General features: G+C 40.5%; 1 long non-coding RNA gene across 1 annotated transcript; it reads right to left on the bottom strand.

Annotated features, from left to right (window-relative positions):
• Nucleotides 1-12,427: 12,427 nt before the first annotated feature.
• Nucleotides 12,428-22,349, bottom strand: LOC135607637 (uncharacterized). The gene is made up of 2 exons (XR_010485216.1): nt 14,700-22,349; nt 12,428-12,728 (listed from the first exon to the last, which is right to left on the bottom strand). It is a non-coding gene; the product is annotated as an uncharacterized LOC135607637 (long non-coding RNA).
• Between the last annotated feature and the right edge of the window lie 1,635 nt (nt 22,350-23,984).

Here is a 23,984-nt window from a genome sequence, read left to right as displayed (position 1 = left end):
GAACTTACAAGTTTTAATCCGCTGCATTAATTCACCCCCCCCCTCTTAGTGCCGCTCCGATCCTAACAGCATGATGCTTTGATCAGGATGAGACAATTAAAGCAGGAAAATCATGTTGGGCCGGAGGAACATGTCAAAAGATTGGACGTCGGGTTGGTGGATCGGTCGACGTATCGATAGAAGGCTTTGAGCCGTGGATTAAAGCATCGAGCAAAGAAGAGCGGACATTGCGCCAAGGATATCGGAGTTGCGGAGTCAACTGGCCGATTGGGCAATAGGCCGCAGGAGAGGACGATGCGCCAAAGAATCGGACAAAGTGTCAAGGGACCAATGACATGCCGGACAACTTGATTAGATGCTTAGGATTAATTGTCTAGATCGAAGTGTGTTTTATATATGCAAGATTAACTACAATAGCATGAAGACATAAAGCAAGTTTACCAGAGTTAAGTTCGATAAGTGTTCGAGAGTCCGCCGAAAGTCCGAAGAATCATCGTAAGTGCTGTCGGAACCAACCGAGAAAGAATCGGGGACTTGCCGAAGTTTTCGAAAGTCCATCGGAAAGATCGTCGGAGGTTCACGGAGATCACCGAGAAGGTTCGGATACTTGCCAAAGACTCGTTGAACTCGCCACAAGACCGGGAGCCTGCTGGGAGTTCGTCGAAAGAAATCCGAGGGTGTATCGGAAGTCCGCCGGAAGTTCACTGGAAAGCTCACCGGAAGGAAACTCGACGTTGCCACTTAAAAATTTGCTTAGGACTATGTCTTAATTTTGTAGTGTGTATGTAATTTGGGTTAGGATTAAGGGTTAATCCTATGACCCGGTTACGGGCCAATTGGGCCTGAGTTTAGACTGGTTTCAGCCAAGTTTGGAGCCTAACCAATGAGCTGGATTAGTCCAGGCAGTGGCACCACCGGACTGGGCGGTGGCACCGCCCAAAACCTGAGAGGTCCGGCGGTGGCACCACTAGTACACTACCGGACTGGGAGGTGGCACCACCCAGAACTTGAGAGGTCCGACGGTGGCACCGCTAGTATACTGCCGGACTGGGCGGTGGCACCGCCCAAAACCCGAGAGGTCTAGCGGTGGCACCACCAGTACATTGTCAATGTCAGACACTAACAAGCAGTGGCACCGCTAGCACTAGAAAACCCAAAAGTAATTCAAATTTGTAGCCCAAATTTGAATCCTCTTGGGGCATATAAATACCCGTCAATTCTCAGTAGAGAAAAGACGTTTTTGAGAAGTTAGAAATTGAGAAAAAGCTTTAGCAAAGTCTTATTTTCAATAGCTTAAGTGTTCACCTCCCTCTCTCTTTTTGAAAAATCTATAAGAGTATGAACCACTTGTAAAAAGGTTGTAAGAGGGGTATTTGGTCCTTCCCCTTCAAAGTGATTTGCTAGTAGAAGTTGGGAGCCTCATCGAAGAAGGCTTCGCAAGTGGATGTAGGTCATTTGACCGAACCACTTTACATTATAGTGTTCCTTGAATGTGTGAGTGTTTAATTTTCTGAACCATATCTTTACTTAGCTGCAAATCATTCGGTTTTCATCTTCCTACTCTTGACTACCTTTACTCAAGCTATTTTAGCTAAGTCATCCTTCGTCGAATCGAAATCTTTACACATTTACGAAATCGATTTCAAACTTACGAGTTTTAATCTACTGCACTAATTCACCCCCCCCCCCCCCTCTTAGTGCCGCTCCGATCCTAACATACACCCCCACTTACTCCTCTCTCAAACTATTCTAACACTTAGAAGAAGGAGAGGAGTTCACACAAGATTGCAGTAGCGTTTCTTTCTTTTTTTATTCTCAATACTTGTGTATCTTAACCAGGGATGAGAAGGGTATCTATAAGTCTCAAGTTGATTCAAACTTGGAGCCTAAAAATATCTCATCCTGGGTTTCTTAGGTACGGGCAGTACCATCGCCTATGTTGGGTGGTACCATCGCCAGTGTCAGTCTGACACTAGGTGGTACCACCACCAAACAGGGACGGTACCACCGCTTGGCACCTGTTAGGACTCTAGCTAAGAGAGTCCTAATTGAGAGGGACATTCATATAAAACCTACCTAAGCCAACCCCTATTAAGAGATGAAGAGGCTGGCTAGGGTTAGGAGGTTGTTTCTTAGAGAAGAATTAGGAGTTGTTAAGGAATAAGAGTCTTGAGTAGGAGTCCTATTAGGAGTTGGTTAGAAGTAGGAGTCCTATTAGGAGTTAGGGTTTAGAAGCCCTATATATAACCATATATTCCTCCTCTTTTGATAACCAATAGATAAATCTTTTCTATAGCCTTTGAGCAGCAACTTGGAGGGAGGAACCCCTATAGAGTTCTAAGGAGGCCGATCCCCTAAAGAGATCAACCCCAAGTTTATAATCTACAAGGGTTCTAACACCTAGTATTAGAGCAGCATTCTTGGTGTCTTGCTGCCCTTCCACATCCATTCATTAGCCCTCCACAGCCGCTTAAAGCAATTCCCACAATTGCTTAAAAGATCGTCGCCAAATTCCGGTGTCATCTCCACCACCGCGGATCATTCTTTGATCTTCCCGTGAATTGCAACAGGTTCTGGTTTCCTACCTTACTACTACTGCAATTTAGTTATCCTTATTCTAAAATCCAAAAAAAAAATAGTTCCTATATTGCTGCATAAACTTTTCGTCACAAAGTTTTCATCTCTATGATGAAAGATACATTATAGAATTCCAGCCACATTGCACCATCTGTTTGATCTTGCTACTATGTTTTTTCTATCCAAATTTCTATAAAATTTTTAAAACATCTTTGACACTTCCTAATAGTAGATTTTCCTTTAGTTTTGTCAAAAAATTCTCAATATAAACCATTGATCTTTTACATCTAATCTGCTATACTTGAAAATCTGCACTATAAAATTTCAACCGCATAGCACTGTTTGTTTGATCTTGATACAATATTTTTTCTATCCAAATCTCTATGAATTTTTTATGATAGCTTTAACACTTCCTAATAGTAGATTTCTCTTTGGTTTCATCGAAAAATTCTCAATATAAACTACTAATCTTTTATGTCCATTCTGCTACACTTGAAAATCTGTGCTGCAGAAAATTACAGCCACATATTGTTGCCTTAACCCATCTATTGCAATCTCTTTTGAATGAAATTTCTTATACACTTCATAGATTATCTTGGCTTTCATCTAAGGTTGATCTTTTGAGGATTTTATCTCTAAAATTAATTTTGTGTTGCTACAAATTTTTGTCGTAAGCTGTTGAAATTTTTCGACGAGAATTCTGCTGTCACAACTTGCACCAATTTTCTTATTGTTACTGCCAAAATTTTCTTGATTAAATTGAACACCCTTGCTGTCATATAAACTGAGATATTACTATCAATTCTCTCCTCAAATCTCTCAAATTTTTGGTGGAAATTTCGTCGATAAACCACTATTTCTTTGACGACAATTCTGCTCTTACAAGATAATACAATTCTGCAACAAACTTCTACTGATTTCTATTAAACCTTTGCTGCCATCTACCATAGATCTAAAAGATAATACAATTCTGCACCAAACTTCTACTGATTTCTATTAAACCTTTGCTGCCATCTACCATAGATCTAAAACTTTCATCCATAGCCCTAAAACTCTACTAAACCACACTCTCAAACTGTACCCAAAACAGCAACAAAACAACCCTAAACAGCAACCTACATCCACCAATCCACCAACCCTTTCGACCATCACTTCTCTCAACCTATACATGCCTTTAACCCAACAACAAAAGAGGGATCTTAACATCACAGATTTGGAGACATATACTATGGCATCTAAGGAGGCAATCAATGCTAAATTCGAAGCCTTGGAGGTGCAAATGGAGGATAAGATTCGAACTCTCTTAACCGAACTCAGTTTGGGCTGACCACTAAGCCCGAAGAAATCACATCAAGGAGAGAGCTCTAACCAATCGCACCAAGCCCGAAGAGATGACTTCCAAGGAAGGGGAGGCTCTATGACTGACCCCAACTATCCATGCATGAGGGTGGACTTCCCTAGATGGGAAGAAGGAGACCCGATTGGTTGGATCTCACGTGCGGAGCGATATTTTCAGTACCACAAATTCGCGAATACATCTATGGTAAAAATTACAGCTATACATCTTGAAGGGGATGCTATACAATGGTTTGACTGGTTTGAATACACTCATGGAGTCCTCTCATGGTGACAATTCAAAGAAGGTCTACTGATTCGCTTCAGATCAACCGATTACGAGAATATTAATGGACAACTAGCAAAGATCCGACAAACCTCCACCATTCAAGAGTACCAAACTAGGTTTGAAAGGTTATCTAATCAAACTCATGATTGGTCTCAAAAACAGCTATTGAGGACTTTCATTGAGGGCTTGAAACCGGAGATCCGGGGAGAAGTTAAAGCGCGACAACCATACACGCTTATAGCAGCCATCTCTTTCACACGATTTCAAGAGGAGCGATTGAACTTCTCCCCGGATCTCCGGTTTAAAGCCCTCAATGAAGGTCTCCAATAACTATTTTTGAGACCAATCATAAGTTTGATTAGTTAACCTTTCAAACTTGGTTTGGTACTCTTGAATGGTGGAGGTTTGTCGGATCTTTGCTAGTTGTCCATTAATGTTCTTATAATCAGTTGGTTTGAAGCGGATCAGTAGTCCTTCTTTGAATTATCGCCATGAGAGGACTCCATGAGTGTGTTCAGATCAGTTAAACCACTGTATGGCATCCTCTTCAAGATGTATAGCTATAATTTTCACCATAGATGCGTCCGCGGTTTTGTGGTACTGAAAATATCGCTCCGTACACGAGATCCAACCAATCGAGTCTCCTTCTTCCCATCTAGGGAAGTCCACCCTCATGCGTGGATAGTTGGGGTCGGTCATAGAGCCACCCCTTCCATGAAGCCTGAAGGACTAGAGTTGCTCCCCAACCAACAATACCGAAGCCCTCAGCCCCCCCTACTATCGATCAAGTCCCTACACCAAAGAGGTTGACAAGAGAAAAGCTTTGGGAGCAATATGCGAAGGGGTTATGTTGGCACTACGACGAGCCATGGAGCCGTGAGCATTGTTGTTGTAAAGGGTGACTTCTTATGATTAAACCAGTAGAAGAAAAGGTCATTGAACATCCAAAAGAGAGCCTTGAACATGAAGAAGAAGATCCAAAAGAAGAGCCACAACCGACCGACGTTATAGTACACGCACTAGCCGGCTACTCAAACCCACAAACGATGAAAGTTGGAGGCATTCTCAAACAACAACCGATCACTGTTCTCATTGACATGGGCAGCACTAATAACTTCCTAAATAATAAGATTGCTATCCGGATGGCCTTACCTATTGAGAATTACAGCAGGCTTGACGTTAAGATCACCGACTTACGGATTTTGAAGTATGGTTGTAGGCGCCCGCGGGTGAAACTATTGCTACAGGACCACGAGATAATTATATATTTCTTCCTCCTCTCTCTTGATGATCATGAAGCCATGCTCAAAATTAAATGGTTGACGACATTAGGTGATATTTCTTTGAATTTTATGAAACTAATTATGAAATTTTACAGTAAGGAGAGACAGGTGATACTGCACGGGAAACATGGGGGCGACATAATGACGATTTGCACACAACAAATAGAGAAGGTTTTGCATAAAGCATGTAGCGGCTTTTTGGTACAACTTGAGCAGCAAACTAAGGGAGAGCCAATAGAATTTGAAGATCCAAACCTACTTCCTTTGCTTGCTGAATTTTCAGATATATTTGATGAATCGCACAACCTACCTCTTACCCATCGGCATGATCATTATATAATGATTCTTCCAGGAAAACCTCCAACAAACACTCGGCCATATCAGTATCTACATCTCCAAAAGGATGAAATACAAAAGATTGTAAAAGAGATACTCGAAACAGGAGTTATTCGGCCAAGTTGCAGCCTCTACTCTTCACCGATGCTACTTGTACACAAGAAGGACGGAACATGGCGAATATGCATTGATTACCAAGCTCTTAATGGCATAACCATCAAGGATAAATACCCTATTCCAGTAGTAGATGAATTGCTAGATGAAAGGGAGCATAAATCTTCATAAAACTGGACCTTCGATCCGAGTATCATCAAATACGAGTGCACAAAGAAGACATACCGAAAACCGTCTTTCAAACACACAACGACCACTATGAATTTTTACTTTTTTCAACAAAAGGTAGAATATCTTGGGCATATCATATCAGAGGAAGGTGTGATGGTGGACCCCTCCAAAATAGAAGCAATGTAGAACTGGCCAACCCCGAGGAACATAAAATTGCTACGTGGCTTTCTCGGTTTAACAGGCTACAATCGTAAGTTCATGAAAAACTATAGAAAGATTAGTGCACTACTCACTTCTCTACTGAAAAATGATTCCTTTCAATGGTTGGACAAAGCCTTTGTTGCCTTCGACAAACTTAAGGCAGCCATGATGACGATGCCGGTGCTAGCACTATCAGATTTCAGCCAACCCTTCATCATTGAGGCCGATGTATCTGGAGTCAGAATTAGATATGTTCTCATGCAAGATGGTCGACCACTCACATACACTAGCAAGGCATTATCTCCCTCCCATCAAAACATGTCAACATATGATAAGGAGATGCTTGTCATTGTGCATGCAGCAACGAGGTGAAGATCGTACTTGATCGGGCGATGCTTTCAAATCAAGATTGACCATAAAAGCCTAAAATATTTCTTGGAATAGAAGATATCTTCCCCCGAGTAGCAAAAATGGATAACAAAGCTTCTTGGATATGATTATGAAATAACTTACAAAAAGAGGAAAGAGAATGTTGTTGCAGATGCGCTTTCATGGCTATCTAAGCAAGCTGAATTTTTGGTCATTTCAATTTCGACTAATGACTTCCTTAAGGATATTAAGAGGGAATGGCAGGAAGATCTGGAGACCAGTAAGATCATAAAAAAATTGGAGGAAGCACTAATCTCCGTGGCTCATTACAATTGGGACTCAAAAGAATTACACTATAAGGGGCGCATTGTGCTTGTGATAAATTCTACTTGCATCTTCACGAGCAGATTTTGGACAAAGTTTATCATATACAGGGTACTAAATTGAAAAGGAGTATGGCATATCACCCATAAACCGATGGCCAAACGGAAGTTGCAAATTGGTGCTTGGAGATAGCCCAAAGCCACCCACCAAATATGACTACCCAAGGAGAACTCCAGACCCAGCCAAGTGCCATTATTGATCGACAGATCGTGACTTGACGACGACGACCCACTACTGAAGTGCTAATATAGTAGGCGAACCTACCAACTAAAGATGCCACTTTGGAGAACTATGACGACTTGAAGATCAAATTCCCAGAATTCATGAATCGTTAGCCTCGAGGACAAGGCTGATTTGAAGAGGGTGGGTCTGTTAGGACTCTAGCTAGGAGAGTCCTAATTGAGAGGAACATTCATGTAAAACCTACCTAAGTCGACCCCTATTAAGAGGTGAAGAGGTCGGCTAGGGTTAGGAGGTTGTTTCTTAGTGAAGAATTAGGAGTTATAAAGGAATAGGTGTCTTGAGTAGGAGTTCTATTAGGAGTTGGTTAGAAGTAGGAGTTTTATTAGGAGTTAGGGTTTAGAAGCCCTATAAATAGCTATGTATTCCTCCGCTTTTGATAACCAATAGATGAAACTTTTATGCAGCCTTTGAGTAGCAACTTGGAGGGAGGAACCCCTATAGAGTTCCAAGGAGGCCGATCCCCTAAAGAGATCAACCCCAAGTTTAGAATCTGTAAGGGTTCTAACAACACCCAGCCACTAGGTAGTACCACCACCCAGTATGAGCGGTACCACCGCTTGTAGCCTCTCGGAGACTATGTCTGGGCGGTACCACTGCCTAGACCAATGGTACCACAGCTTGACATAGTCTCAGAGACTGTGCCACGACGGTGTCACCTCTTGGGTCATTGTTTGGGCCTTTTCATTAGGCCCAACACAGTTCATACATGGGCCCAACTGGCCCCTAATTGGGTTGGCTCAATTTCAATCCCAATTATGTGCTAACTACAAATTCTAAGACATTTACTAAACAAAACAAGTCTATGAGTCTAGTGTCCTCCGGCAAGCTTCTGGCGATTCTTTCGACGAACTTCTGATGATCTCTTGGTAATGTTCTAATGGACTCCCGGCAAGCTCTTGGACTTCACGACAATCTTTTTGGCGAGTTCCGACGAACTTCTTTGGCAAGCTCCTAGACTTCTTGGTCAATTCCGGCAGAACTTCCGACGAACATCTGGACTTCCGACGAACTCTCAAACTCCCAACGAAATCGCATTCTTGACTCCGGTAAAACACACTTCGATCTAGACAATTATTACTAAGCATGAATCATGTTATCTGACATGTCATTGGTCCATCGACGCTTCATCCGATTTTTCGGTGCATTGTCCTTTCTTACGACCTGTTGCCCAATCGGTTATTTGACCTCCGTAACTCTAATATCCTTGGCACAATATCCTCTCTTCTTGACTCGATGCCCGAAACCGTGGCCCGAAGCCTTCTGTCGATACATTAACCGATCCTTCGGTACGACGTCCAATCTTCTAACATGTTTCTCCGGCCTAACATGATTTTTTCTGCTTTAAATGTCTCTCCCTGATCGAAGCATCCTGCGTCACTCAAAACGCAGATCAAATCATAAATACTTATCAATTGGTTTCATCATCAAAATATGAAATTCAACAATCTCTCCCTTTTGGATGATGACAACCAATTGATGACGGAGTTAACCTTAACTCCCCCTATCAATATGTTATATTGATAGAACCTCGAATTCAAGCTGAATTCAAGTCATTACAAATTTCATCATGAATATTTGTAACTCGTCATCATGCATAACATGATCATACTTCTCCCCCTTTGTCATCAACAAAAAGGAGAAGTGTAACTTTCAAGTGTTTGGACATACAAGTTCAAATCATTACATAATAAACATAATCTCCATTTTTATCATCATGCAAGCTAGCAAAAATTTTGAGTTTTGCAAGTTTGTAAATTTTGCTAGATGTGCATGTTTAGCATATTTTGCTTCTTGAGATAGGCAATATAGCACTTTTGCTTCTCTTGAGATTGCAAGCTAGCAATTCTTGGTGATTTTCAAGATAGCAAGTTCTACATCATGCAAGCTAGCAAATTTTTTCATCATTTTTTTAAAAAATATAAGGTAGTAATATTTGAGATGTTCAAGAAAGTAACTTTTGCTTCTTGAAATGTGCAAGTTAGTAATATTTGCTTCTCTTTTAAGATAAGCAAGCTAGCATTGTCTTTGCATCTTCTTGACTTGTGCAAGCTAGCTAGCAAGCTAGCTCTCCCCCTTTGTCATTGTCAAAATGAAGGGATGAATACAGTTTTGTATCTCTTTTTTCCCTTTACAATAATTTTCAAAGCATGACTTGGATAAATAACAAAGATGTAAAATTAAGTCATGAATGTCAAAACAATTTTTTATCATGAATATTTTATCATTGCATGCATCATTATCATAAGTTGAAGTATTGCATGCATATTACCAAATCATTATGTATATTTTCAAAATTTAAAATCATCATTACATGCATGATTCCAAATTATCATTCATAATTACATCAATATTCCAATCATTATTTTAATCATAAAAAATGAAAGATCAAGTCTAAAATTTAAGAAATCAAAATCATAATCCAAAAAATGTATAAGAAGAATTTATGCATTTGGGAGATCTAACATGTCTAAGTTTATCATTCAAACTAGCAAACTTGGTTCTCTTGAGATGTTAGCTATTTTCTTTTCCCCTTTTGTCATTGTAAACAAGAAAGAATAAGGGAAGAACATAATGGTGTAAAATATTTCAATCATTTCAAGGCACATAGGCCATAAATACAAAGAGATCATGTCATGAAAGATAAGACCACTTAAATACCAAAATACATTATTCATATAGTAATTCTCTTCTTTAAATAAAATACCAAGAAGAATCATAGGAGAATGATTAATGAAAAATCTTGATTCATAATAAATCTTAATTTGTAAATATCAAGGAATCAAGATCATGATTTGGATAAAAATTTATTCAAATTTAAATCATCAAAATCATTTTCAAAGTCCAAGAGATTTGTAAAAATGATACAAATAGATTCATCAAAATCAATAAGATAGAGAAAAAGAATTTTCAAGAAAATTTTTTTCCTCTTTTTAGTTGTATCAATTCATATGATTTATATCATTTATGCCAAATAAAAACATGTATCATGTTTAAAACCGAAAGTACAAGATTTATTATGACAAAGAACAATAAGGCATAAATCACCCAAAAATCATCATTACTTCAAATCATCATGCATGATTTCAAAAGATAAATTTATTAAGCACGATCATTATGCATCATTACATTATTTCATAAGCATGATTTCATAAAGTGTTTTCAATCAAAAGTAATACGAAAATCATTAAGATACACATTATCATTAAAACATCTAGCATGATTTAAGTCTAACATTTTGTTTCTTTATCATAACACATGCAATTTTCATGATTATTTTCAAACTTACTAGATAAGCATGATTCCTAATTTTTTTATATTTTTATTTATTAAATATATAAATTTAAAAAAAAAAATTAAAATAACTCATGAAAAGCATCATGTAATTTCGAAATAAACTAAGGGCATTTTGATTACCTCATCGTCGAAAGCCGTTAAGGCATAGTTTGCCATCTCGCCTTTGTTGATTTTCTCCTTATCTTCGGAAGAGCTTGATTCATCCCAAAGTGCTTCCCTCTTCTTGCGTTCATAGCAAGTAGTTGTGTTCTTTTTGTTCTTTAATTTTTGTTTCATGAACTTTTTAAATTTCATAGTGAGGAGTTTAAGTTCACCATCATTTGAGCTTATACTCGAGTGGTCTTCGATTATTCTAAGTCCAAAATCCTTCCTGTTCTTTGGAAGGTTGTTCTCAAGTTCGTTTTGTACCGCATTAGTCATTTTGCAAGTCATTAAAGACCCAATTAGTTTTTCAAGCGAAAAATTATTAAGATCTTTTGCCTCTTGTATTGCTATTACTTTCGGATCCCAACTCTTATTAAGAGAGCGTAAAATTTTGTTTACAAGTTCAAAATCCGAAAATTGACATAGGATATCTATAAATAGGAGAGAACCAAAGGGCTATAGGCTAGATCCATTTTGGCTGCCACCTCCTATTTCCTCTCTCCCTCTCCTTCTCAACTAGCAGCCCTTGCTTGAGGCATGTGGACAGCAAGAAGGGCTAGCCCCTTCTTGATTGTGTAGTGCATGCAACAAGAACATGAGCAGCGATTTGAGGAACATCTTCGTAGACCCTATCGTATGGATCATCACTAGAGAGGAGGACAGTTGACCACCATCATCCTCTCCCATAGATCTATAGGTTTTTAGGGATATGCGATCTCCCTAGGTAATATATATTTCTTCTATGTGCAGTTTTCGATTTAGCAGGTTTTTTCATACTAATATTCGCACGACGACAAGATACTATTTTTTATATAGAAATCTGAGATTTTTGTTTCTATTTTTCCACTGTACATATGATATCACCACATATTTCCCAACAATGATGTCAGAGCTAGGTTGCTCATGCGAAAGAATGGTTTATAAATTGCATGTGTTATATTCAATCGCGTAGAATTATAAATTGCGTGTGTTGTGTTCAACCGCGCAAAATTATTTTTGCATGATTGTTGTGATTTTTGCCATAGTTTTCAAATTTGGACTACACATCTTCTCTCTATTAAAAAGGTGCTTTAGATCAATGTTTTGTCACTAAAATTATTGTCGTAGAATAGAGGAAAAAGTGTAGCAATGGTTGTTGCCCTACGGTTTGGCCGAAGGCTGCTTGCAGCCTTGCTTAAGAGCAAACCTTGCTTCTCTTAGCCTAGCCAAAGGCAGCAAGGTCAAGAGCAGTAGTGTTGCTCATGGCCTGGGTGTTGGCAGCCCTTGCAGAAATGGTTTCCTGACTGCAAGGGGCACCTCTAGCGGCTAGGGTTTCCTAGCCGCCAAGGAGACCCTAGCGGCCTGGATTCCTGGCCACATTGGGCAAGCAGGCGGCTATGTTTCCAAGCTGCCCAAGGCTGCCTTGCAGCCAGGGTTTCCTGGCTACAAAGGACTCCTTAGTGGCTAGGGTTTCCTAGCTACACAAGGCAGCCTAGTGGCCTAGGATTCCTGGCCGTAGGGGATGTCACGTCCCCTCAAAATATATCCATGATTTTTAAACTTTTCGTCACAAACCAATCCAGGATCCAAACTAACGTTTGAGGACACTGAAAAACATTCAATCAAATTCACATCCATAAAACCTGTGCATTTTAAAATCATATATCACATCACTCGATATTTCACATTTATGGCAACCCAAGCCAACTTGACAAACATGAACAACATTTATAAATCCACAAGCTAAATAAATTATACAATCAGAACTCCAACTATTCATCACAAGTTCATATCGTCATAAATTAGACTTAACATTCCGAAATTCCAAATAACAGAGATCTTCTAACACTTTTACACAGTATATCCATTTCGATCATCAGAACAATTCATTACATACAAAATATGCTTATACAACAATAGCATAACAACCGACAAGACTTGCCCATAATTCTGAATAGCTATCCACTGCCTCAGCCCAAATCAAACATCTCGAAGAGTGACAAGCTGACCTGAAAGATTTATATAACAACGGAGTGAGCCAAAAACGGCTCAACAAGTGACAAAACATATTCAGAACAAAAGGAACGGTTTCAAACGAGTAAGGTATCATAATGTAAGGCAGAATACAAGAATTCTCAAGGATACCATCTCATTAGATACAAAATCATAAGTATCATGTCATTCAAAACATATTTGATTCATAACAAATGGGGCACAGAGTAATTGGAGCATATCAATGGCAGATAGGACATTTCAGAACATATCAGTTCATAGCAAATGGAGCACAGAGTAATTGGAGCATATCAATGGCAGATAGGACATTTCAGAACATATCAGTTCATAGCAAATGGAGCACAGAGTAATTGGAGCATATCAATGGCGTATGAAATGTTCCGGAGCATATCAACGACATATGGAACATTTCGAAACATATCAACAGTGGAGGAAACATTTCAGAGCATATCAATAACAAATACCGTACAGAAGCTCAAACGTCGTCTTTGACGTTGCAAACATATCAATCTTATCCAAAGCATGTACAGAAACACATAACCAAAGCTCTGGATATCATATCAAACATACAGAAGGTGTAGTGGGATCTCAGTCAGAATGTGATTCATCCATTTCTGAATGACCACCTGACAAAAGTCTCCCACGTCTGGGAGCTCCATCCACCCATGTCTAGGTGAAGTCAAAGGGGGCCGACAGAGCATCGCAGGCTCTAAGCAATATCCCACAAAGCGGGACCCCACAAAGCGGGCAAATAAGCGCATACCAGAATATCCCACAAAGCGGGACCCCACAAAGCGGGCAAATCAGCGCATACCCTTTACCATTTCTGGCAAAGGTCCAGACAATCCCACACACCAGAGTACAAAAGGGCAGTTTCAACAATAAGTAGCATATATTGGAAGCACACGCGGAACAACAAAACGTACATGTGCCTTTACGAGTCAATCCGAAGTAAGCAATAATCTTTCACAAGTATATACAGATTTGAAAGGAATTGAAAGCAATGGCACATATGGAATCCAAGCAATCACATATAACTCAATTCAATAAGAAGATTTGATGAATTCAATGTCCAAAGGAATGAAACTGGAATAGGCACATATCGAAAGCAAATGCGGAATAATAGGATATACATGTGCCTATATGAGTCAATATGATATAGCATAAACGTTACACAACAGTTTTCAAGAATGCAAATAATTTTTAGGACAAGAGCATACAAGAATTCAAAGAAGTAATATAAAGCTCAATTGAATAAGAAAGCTAAAGGATATCAATTTCCAAAGGAATGAAACCAGAATATGAGAAATCGACCAAAGCTCGATTTCTGGCAGAATACAGAAGGCACATTGAACAAATGATTCAAACTATCAATCGTGCTCCAATTTACTCAGAAATAATCATTGGATAATACTTTCAGATAAGACAGGCTTCATATGAATTGAAATGTCCAACAGAGAGAGTTACAAATAATTTGGTAAGCAAGAGTCGTAGAACAAAATCTCTATTGGCAGAATTCATAATGTCAGATTCAACAGATAACTGGGCAGGTGTTTAGATTCCAAATCTTTCAATCCATATATCAAGGAAAGGTCTACGAGTCTAGGTTCCAATGAAATCAGTTTTGAACAAATCAGAGTTTCCACAAAGGCTTATAGGCAGCTCGGTATCAAAAGGTCAGAATCTCAGAAGTTGCACAGATTCGAATCGTTACGTCTAAACAGGAGATATATCAAATGCAAGGCTAGAACAATTCAAAGTTCCTCATATTCAAAGCAAATGTGGAGATAAAATTGACAGTGAGGAAAGATCAGGATACTTGCAATAAGACATATCAGAGCAATTATAGGAGAAACGATTAGGGAACTTGCAATAAGACATATCAGAGCAATTATAGGAGAAACGATCAGGGAACTTGCAATAAGACATATCAGAGCAATTATAGGAGAAACGATCAGGGAACTTGCCTTTCAAATATTTTGATCTGAATATCCAAGGAAGGTGCCAATCCAATCTTTCTACTTTTCCTCCGTGTCCTCTCTCTGTTTCGTTTTGTGCTCCCGTTTTCTTCCTTTCTTCGTAACTACATCACGTGTCGAACATCGAGGCACAGTCACCTGCTCTCTCTTACTCTCATTCCTTCTTTTTCTTTCCCAAACGCAGCTGCCACAGTCGCCGCCGCTGCCGCTGCCACAATCGCAGCCACGACCGCAACTGCGGTCACAACCGCAGCCCCCTTCTACTGTACTATTTCCTTCTTCCCTTCTCTCGCAGACATAACTGCTGCATACGCAGTCGCTGCCGCTGCGGCCGCAATCCCGTCCGCAGCCCCTTTTTTTCTCCTTTCCTTTCCTTTCTTTCCCGGCTGCAACTGCCGCAGTCACAGTCGCAGCCATGGCCGCAGCCACCACAACCGCAGCCTCTACTTCCTCTGCTACTCTATTTCCTCTCCTACTTCTCTTCCAACTGCAGCTGCCACTACCGCAGCTGCCACCCCTTCTCCTCTTCCTCTCTTCTTCCTCTCCTTCCCTTTCTCTTCTTCTTCCTTTCCTTCTCTTCTTTCCCAGCCACAGCTGCAGCTGCCATCACCGCAGCCGCAGCCCCTTCTCCTCTTCCTCTCTTCTTCCTCTCCTTCCCTTTCTCTTCTTCCTCTCCTTCCCTTTCTCTTCTTCTTCCTTTCCTTTTTCTCTTTCCCTGCCACAGCTGCAGCTGCCATCGCCGCAGCCGCAGCCCCTTCTCCTCTTCCTCTCTTCTTCCTCTCCTTCCCTTTCTCTTCTTCTTCCTTTCCTTTTTCTCTTCCTCTTTCCCTGCCATAGCTGCAGCTGCCACAACCGCAGCCGCAGCTACTTCTTTCCCTTCTCCTCTTCCTTCTCCTTCCTTTCTTCTTCTTCTCTCCCCGCTGCAACTGCTGCAGTCGCGGCCGCAGCCACGGCCGCAACCTCTCCCTCCTCCCCTGCTCATCTTCCTCTTCTTCTTCTCTTCCAGCTGCAGCTGCCATCGCCGCAGCTGCAGCCCCTTCTTCCCCGGCGTCACACACACCCTCTCCTCTGTTTCCTCTGCAGGAAACAGAGGTATCACACCTCTTTCTCTTCCTCTTCTTCTTCTTCTCCTCTTCCCCTCTTCCCTTTTCCTCCCCAAGGCCACACATCTCCTCGCTGCAGCCTTGCCGCAGCTATCTTCTTCTTCTTCTTCTTCTTCTTCTTCTTCCCTTTTCATCCTCAACGCCGCACACATCCTCTCCTCTGTTTCCACCTGCGGGAACAGAGGTGCTGCAGCCCTGGCTGCTGCAGCTGCCTCTCTTTTCCCTCTTCTTCTCCTTCTCTTCTTCTCCTCTTCCCTTTTCCTCCCCAAAGCCACACACCTCCTCGCTGCAGCCTTGCCGCAGCTATCCTCCTCTCTTCTTCTTCTTCTTCTTCTTCTTCTTCTTCTTCTTCTCTTCTCCCTCTTCTTCCTCTCTTCTTCTCCCCACGCCCCACAGCTCCTTGCTGCAGCCCACGCTGCAGCCACCTCCTCTTCTTCTTCTTCTCTTCTCCCTCTTCTTCCTCTCTTCTTCCTCCTCTCTTCTTTTCCCTCTTCTTCTTCTTTTCTTCACTCCTCATGCCCCACCGCTCCTCTCTGTTTCTCGAAGAAACAGAGAGTGCGTGGGAGGCGGTGGGATAAAACCGAAATTTTCGGTTTTTCTTTATTTACTTTTTTTTACAACTTAACAGTTTAGTCTTTGAAATTTCTATATTTACATATAGGTCCTCCAATTTATAAATAAATCTTTATTAATAATTTTTAAAAGCGAGGGATATTACACTCTCCCCCCCTTAAAAGAAAATTTAGTCCTCTAAATTGATCATAGCTCAATCGATGAAAAGATGAGGATTATGATATCTTTATTTCCTCCTCCTACTCTTAAATAGTTTCATCAATACAATACAATTACATAATTATTCACGAGTGACCGAAATATTCTCCTCCTTGATCCTCAATAGACGGTAACCCGACCTTCAATCAATTTCTAAAAATACTTGCGCACCTTGTAATTAATCAAGCAAGTCGTTACTTCAGAAAATACTCGTTTTTGATGATCACCTGATTCAACTATCCATAATCATTACAAAGCCTCAATGTTCCATCCATCTTTTTAACTAACACCAAAGCACCTCATGATAAAATATTAAGCCAAATAAAATCCTCATTTAGTAATCCTTGTAGTTGTTTTTCTAATGCCGCTTACTCAAATGATATCATTTTGTAGAGAAGCTTAGATTTTAGGATTGTCCCAAGGACCAAATCAAAAGCAAAATCACATTTGCAGGTAATCCAAACAAGTCATCTTGGGATACATTAGGCAAGGAGATAAATAATGTCCAATACTCTCAAAATAAAAGATCAGTTGATCAAATATGCAAAAAGTGATCATTCGTTATATACCAATCCATACTGGTATGATAAGAAGATAGTCAATCCATACCAAGTATAATATCATAACTCCAAATCTCTAGGAGAACTAAATCAGCAAAAGTTCAAGTTCTCCAACAAAAATCAGACAAGAGGACCAGATTCAAGTTCGTTATCAAAGAATCTCCATTGATTGTACTTACATATATCACATAATACAGTGGTCTAGGTTGAATACCCAAGTGATAGGCAACATGTTACGAATCAAATCGTAGATAGGACCCATGGTCAAACAAATATTTGCATTCTTTCATAAACATGTATAATACCTTTGATCACTAATTCAGAAGTTTTAGAATCATATTCAGTGATAGCATACACTCTGACATGGGCTGATGATTTATGAGACAGTGACTCTTTCTTATTGTTCAAATGGCAGTCTTTTGTTTTATGATCCAACTTTCTACAAACGAATAGACTCCAGTCACCCACCAACACAAACTTGTTTCATAATTTAACTTGCAATTCACACATGATTGAGTCTTTTGTGATGACTTCCCTTTTCAAATTCAAATGTCTCGACCCTCTTGTTATCACTTTCTGATTCATTTTCAATCTTTTTTTTTTTGGTAAACTTGTCCTTATCATTCTTGCCACTGATCTTCAAATTTTTTTTTTTTGTTCCCATTAATGATCAGCCTCTACTTCCAATATAAGGTGGCAAAAGAAATCGTTTAATCATCAGAACAATTTTGAACATCAAATATCTTCTCTATTCGCATTATCCATTTTTCTGCCACCAATGGATTAGGTGCACCATGCTGTGCCACTCTGATTCAATATCCCCGATTACCCCATTCATCCCACTTAATTAATCAAAATCAGATGAAATAGGAGGACCAAATGTCCTCGTCATCCCAGATTCCTAAAATGCATCAAAGAAAATTTCCACCGATCACTACAGTTCACTAGACCTCAATATATTTTACACGTCAACATATCAAATATTTCAGTAATCCTCAAACCATGCTCTGATACCACCTCTGTCACGTCCCCTCAAAATATATCCATGATTTTTAAACTTTTCGTCACAAACCAATCCAGGATCCAAACTAACGTTTGAGGACACTGAAAAACATTCAATCAAATTCACATCCATAAAACCTGTGCATTTTAAAATCATATATCACATCACTCGATATTTCACATTTATGGCAACCCAAGCCAACTTGACAAACATGAACAACATTTATAAATCCACAAGCTAAATAAATTATACAATCAGAACTCCAACTATTCATCACAAGTTCATATCGTCATAAATTAGACTTAACATTCCGAAATTCCAAATAACAGAGATCTTCTAACACTTTTACACAGTATATCCATTTCGATCATCAGAACAATTCATTACATACAAAATATGCTTATACAACAATAGCATAACAACCGACAAGACTTGCCCATAATTCTGAATAGCTATCCACTGCCTCAATCCCAAATCAAACATCTCGAAGAGTGACAAGCTGACCTGAAAGATTTATATAACAACGGAGTGAGCCAAAAACGGCTCAACAAGTGACAAAACATATTCAGAACAAAAGGAACGGTTTCAAACGAGTAAGGTATCATAATGTAAGGCAGAATACAAGAATTCTCAAGGATACCATCTCATTAGATACAAAATCATAAGTATCATGTCATTCAAAACATATTTGATTCATAACAAATGGGGCACAGAGTAATTGGAGCATATCAATGGCAGATAGGACATTTCAGAACATATCAGTTCATAGCAAATGGAGCACAGAGTAATTGGAGCATATCAATGGCGTATGAAATGTTCCGGAGCATATCAACGACATATGGAACATTTCGAAACATATCAACAGTGGAGGAAACATTTCAGAGCATATCAATAACAAATACCGTACAGAAGCTCAAACGTCGTCTTTGACGTTGCAAACATATCAATCTTATCCAAAGCATGTACAGAAACACATAACCAAAGCTCTGGATATCATATCAAACATACAGAAGGTGTAGTGGGATCTCAGTCAGAATGTGATTCATCCATTTCTGAATGACCACCTGACAAAAGTCTCCCACGTCTGGGAGCTCCATCCACCCACGTCTAGGTGAAGTCAAAGGGGGCCGGCAGAGCATCGCAGGCTCTAAGCAATATCCCACAAAGCGGGACCCCACAAAGCGGGCAAATAAGCGCATACCAGAATATCCCACAAAGCGGGACCCCACAAAGCGGGCAAATCAGCGCATACCCTTTACCATTTCTGGCAAAGGTCCAGACAATCCCACACACCAGAGTACAAAAGGGCAGTTTCAACAATAAGTAGCATATATTGGAAGCACACGCGGAACAACAAAACGTACATGTGCCTTTACGAGTCAATCCGAAGTAAGCAATAATCTTTCACAAGTATATACAGATTTGAAAGGAATTGAAAGCAATGGCACATATGGAATCCAAGCAATCACATATAACTCAATTCAATAAGAAGATTTGATGAATTCAATGTCCAAAGGAATGAAACTGGAATAGGCACATATCGAAAGCAAATGCGGAATAATAGGATATACATGTGCCTATATGAGTCAATATGATATAGCATAAACGTTACACAACAGTTTTCAAGAATGCAAATAATTTTTAGGACAAGAGCATACAAGAATTCAAAGAAGTAATATAAAGCTCAATTGAATAAGAAAGCTAAAGGATATCAATTTCCAAAGGAATGAAACCAGAATATGAGAAATCGACCAAAGCTCGATTTCTGGCAGAATACAGAAGGCACATTGAACAAATGATTCAAACTATCAATCGTGCTCCAATTTACTCAGAAATAATCATTGGATAATACTTTCAGATAAGACAGGCTTCATATGAATTGAAATGTCCAACAGAGAGAGTTACAAATAATTTGGTAAGCAAGAGTCGTAGAACAAAATCTCTATTGGCAGAATTCATAATGTCAGATTCAACAGATAACTGGGCAGGTGTTTAGATTCCAAATCTTTCAATCCATATATCAAGGAAAGGTCTACGAGTCTAGGTTCCAATGAAATCAGTTTTGAACAAATCAGAGTTTCCACAAAGGCTTATAGGCAGCTCGGTATCAAAAGGTCAGAATCTCAGAAGTTGCACAGATTCGAATCGTTACGTCTAAACAGGAGATATATCAAATGCAAGGCTAGAACAATTCAAAGTTCCTCATATTCAAAGCAAATGTGGAGATAAAATTGACAGTGAGGAAAGATCAGGATACTTGCAATAAGACATATCAGAGCAATTATAGGAGAAACGATTAGGGAACTTGCAATAAGACATATCAGAGCAATTATAGGAGAAACGATCAGGGAACTTGCAATAAGACATATCAGAGCAATTATAGGAGAAACGATCAGGGAACTTGCCTTTCAAATATTTTGATCTGAATATCCAAGGAAGGTGCCAATCCAATCTTTCTACTTTTCCTCCGTGTCCTCTCTCTGTTTCGTTTTGTGCTCCCATTTTCTTCCTTTCTTCGTAACTACATCACGTGTCGAACATCGAGGCACAGTCACCTGCTCTCTCTTACTCTCATTCCTTCTTTTTCTTTCCCAAACGCAGCTGCCACAGTCGCCGCCGCTGCCGCTGCCACAATCGCAGCCACGACCGCAACTGCGGTCACAACCGCAGCCCCCTTCTACTGTACTATTTCCTTCTTCCCTTCTCTCGCAGACATAACTGCTGCATACGCAGTCGCTGCCGCTGCGGCCGCAATCCCGTCCGCAGCCCCTTTTTTTCCCCTTTCCTTTCCTTTCTTTCCCGGCTGCAACTGCCGCAGTCACAGTCGCAGCCATGGCCGCAGCCACCACAACCGCAGCCTCTACTTCCTCTGCTACTCTATTTCCTCTCCTACTTCTCTTCCAACTGCAGCTGCCACTACCGCAGCTGCCACCCCTTCTCCTCTTCCTCTCTTCTTCCTCTCCTTCCCTTTCTCTTCTTCTTCCTTTCCTTCTCTTCTTTCCCAGCCACAGCTGCAGCTGCCATCACCGCAGCCGCAGCCCCTTCTCCTCTTCCTCTCTTCTTCCTCTCCTTCCCTTTCTCTTCTTCTTCCTTTCCTTTTTCTCTTTCCCTGCCACAGCTGCAGCTGCCATCGCCGCAGCCGCAGCCCCTTCTCCTCTTCCTCTCTTCTTCCTCTCCTTCCCTTTCTCTTCTTCTTCCTTTCCTTTTTCTCTTCCTCTTTCCCTGCCATAGCTGCAGCTGCCACAACCGCAGCCGCAGCTACTTCTTTCCCTTCTCCTCTTCCTTCTCCTTCCTTTCTTCTTCTTCTCTCCCCGCTGCAACTGCTGCAGTCGCGGCCGCAGCCACGGCCGCAACCTCTCCCTCCTCCCCTGCTCATCTTCCTCTTCTTCTTCTCTTCCAGCTGCAGCTGCCATCGCCGCAGCTGCAGCCCCTTCTTCCCCGGCGTCACACACACCCTCTCCTCTGTTTCCTCTGCAGGAAACAGAGGTATCACACCTCTTTCTCTTCCTCTTCTTCTTCTTCTCCTCTTCCCCTCTTCCCTTTTCCTCCCCAAGGCCACACATCTCCTCGCTGCAGCCTTGCCGCAGCTATCTTCTTCTTCTTCTTCTTCTTCTTCTTCTTCCCTTTTCATCCTCAACGCCGCACACATCCTCTCCTCTGTTTCCACCTGCGGGAACAGAGGTGCTGCAGCCCTGGCTGCTGCAGCTGCCTCTCTTTTCCCTCTTCTTCTCCTTCTCTTCTTCTCCTCTTCCCTTTTCCTCCCCAAAGCCACACACCTCCTCGCTGCAGCCTTGCCGCAGCTATCCTCCTCTCTTCTTCTTCTTCTTCTTCTTCTTCTTCTTCTTCTTCTTCTCTTCTCCCTCTTCTTCCTCTCTTCTTCTCCCCACGCCCCACAGCTCCTTGCTGCAGCCCACGCTGCAGCCACCTCCTCTTCTTCTTCTTCTCTTCTCCCTCTTCTTCCTCTCTTCTTCCTCCTCTCTTCTTTTCCCTCTTCTTCTTCTTTTCTTCACTCCTCATGCCCCACCGCTCCTCTCTGTTTCTCGAAGAAACAGAGAGTGCGTGGGAGGCGGTGGGATAAAACCGAAATTTTCGGTTTTTCTTTATTTACTTTTTTTTACAACTTAACAGTTTAGTCTTTGAAATTTCTATATTTACATATAGGTCCTCCAATTTATAAATAAATCTTTATTAATAATTTTTAAAAGCGAGGGATATTACAGGGGAGTCCCTAAAGGCTAGGTTTTCCTAGCCACAAAAGGGACTACCAGCCATGTGGGGCACCCTATGGTAGGGTTCCCAAAATGCTATATATAATTAATTAATTAGTTTAATTAACTATTATTATCTAGTAATCTACATGGTGATATATACATGTGATGCGTGATGTGGACGGATGATCATGGGCCGTGTGATGTGTGTGTACATATGATATGATTACTATTATTAGGGCCTGCGAGCCTCTAATTTTTCTCATTTATTATCAGGCTTATGTGCCTGTGATTATGTTATAATTACACAGGGAGGTGCAATAGGAGCGTGGAGGTGATGGTGGCACCCATAAAATCGAGACGGATAATCTCAACATATGGAGATGCGTCGAGATGTGGACAAAACCAACGAGGACGAGATGGACGATCACATGGCATGGAGATGCACCGATGTACACATAGATCATGATGTAAGTGATTGGACCCACTTGCTCAGGCCTGATCATATTAAGCTGTGGTCCATGAACATCTAGTGTGATTGCTCATATGATGTGTGATTGCTCATACTCCTACTGGATATGCATATATATTTGCATGCGATGTAGATATACATTAAATATATATGTGTGTGACACATCATAGGAGACTGAATCAAAATCTCCTCTCTCGATAATATTAAGTCAGTAAACATGAGACAATTAGATTGACCCACGTGGCCTTCCATCGTTATAGGAAAAATCAATTCCCATCATAGGTTGAGGTGGTCGAGTCTCTCGAGACTCACCTATATCATGATTTGATATCTTGCCTATGATATAGAGATGTTACTAGTGACCTAAGTATATGGTACACTTGGTCGAGTCCCTCGAGGGCATATTATCAAATCAAACTCATCTTGTAACGATGGTGATGACTTAACCGAACATCATGGTTGGTCGAGTCCCTTGAGGCCATGGTAGTTTGGATGCTAAATAGGATGGGAATCATAAAGATTTGTGATCAATAAGAGTTGCCTACATTTTCAAGCTTAGCATGATTGGTCAAGTCCCTCGAGGTTACTTTAAGATGCCGATTGGATCCTAATCCTCACTAGAGATCCGTTGGGGATCTCCGATTCATATATCGGAGGGAGTTATATGATCTATGAGAAAATAATAAGAGTAGAATAAGATAGAAGACCTTATCTTAATTATTTACTTTTGTAAAATTTATATATTATTTATTTCTACTATATATTTATTTTTTGAAAAATATGGCTTTAAAATCCCTTACGTGGTATACTTGATGTCAACCACCTCACTGGTTCAAATTTTACGGATTGGCTCCACAACCTGAGAATTATTCTCACGGTAGAGAAAATTATATACGTCCTTGATATAGTAATGCCTACGCTTGAGGAAGGGATAATCGAGGATGAGATCATTCGCTATGTGAAGTACATAGATGACTCCACTTTTACTCAGTGTTACATGGTAGGCATGGCTCCCGAGTTACAGAGATAGAATGAAAAGCTGGATGCTGGATTTATTCTTCTACATCTCCATAAATTGTTTGAGGAATAGAGAAGGACTCAGCGATCTGAGATATACAAGAGTCTCTTTCGTGCTAGGATTACTAAGAGGACACCG

Source organism: Musa acuminata, chromosome BXJ2-3 (assembly GCF_036884655.1).
Source record: "Musa acuminata AAA Group cultivar baxijiao chromosome BXJ2-3, Cavendish_Baxijiao_AAA, whole genome shotgun sequence".
NCBI lineage: Eukaryota > Viridiplantae > Streptophyta > Magnoliopsida > Zingiberales > Musaceae > Musa > Musa acuminata.
This window is presented reverse-complemented; position numbering and strand designations above follow the sequence as displayed.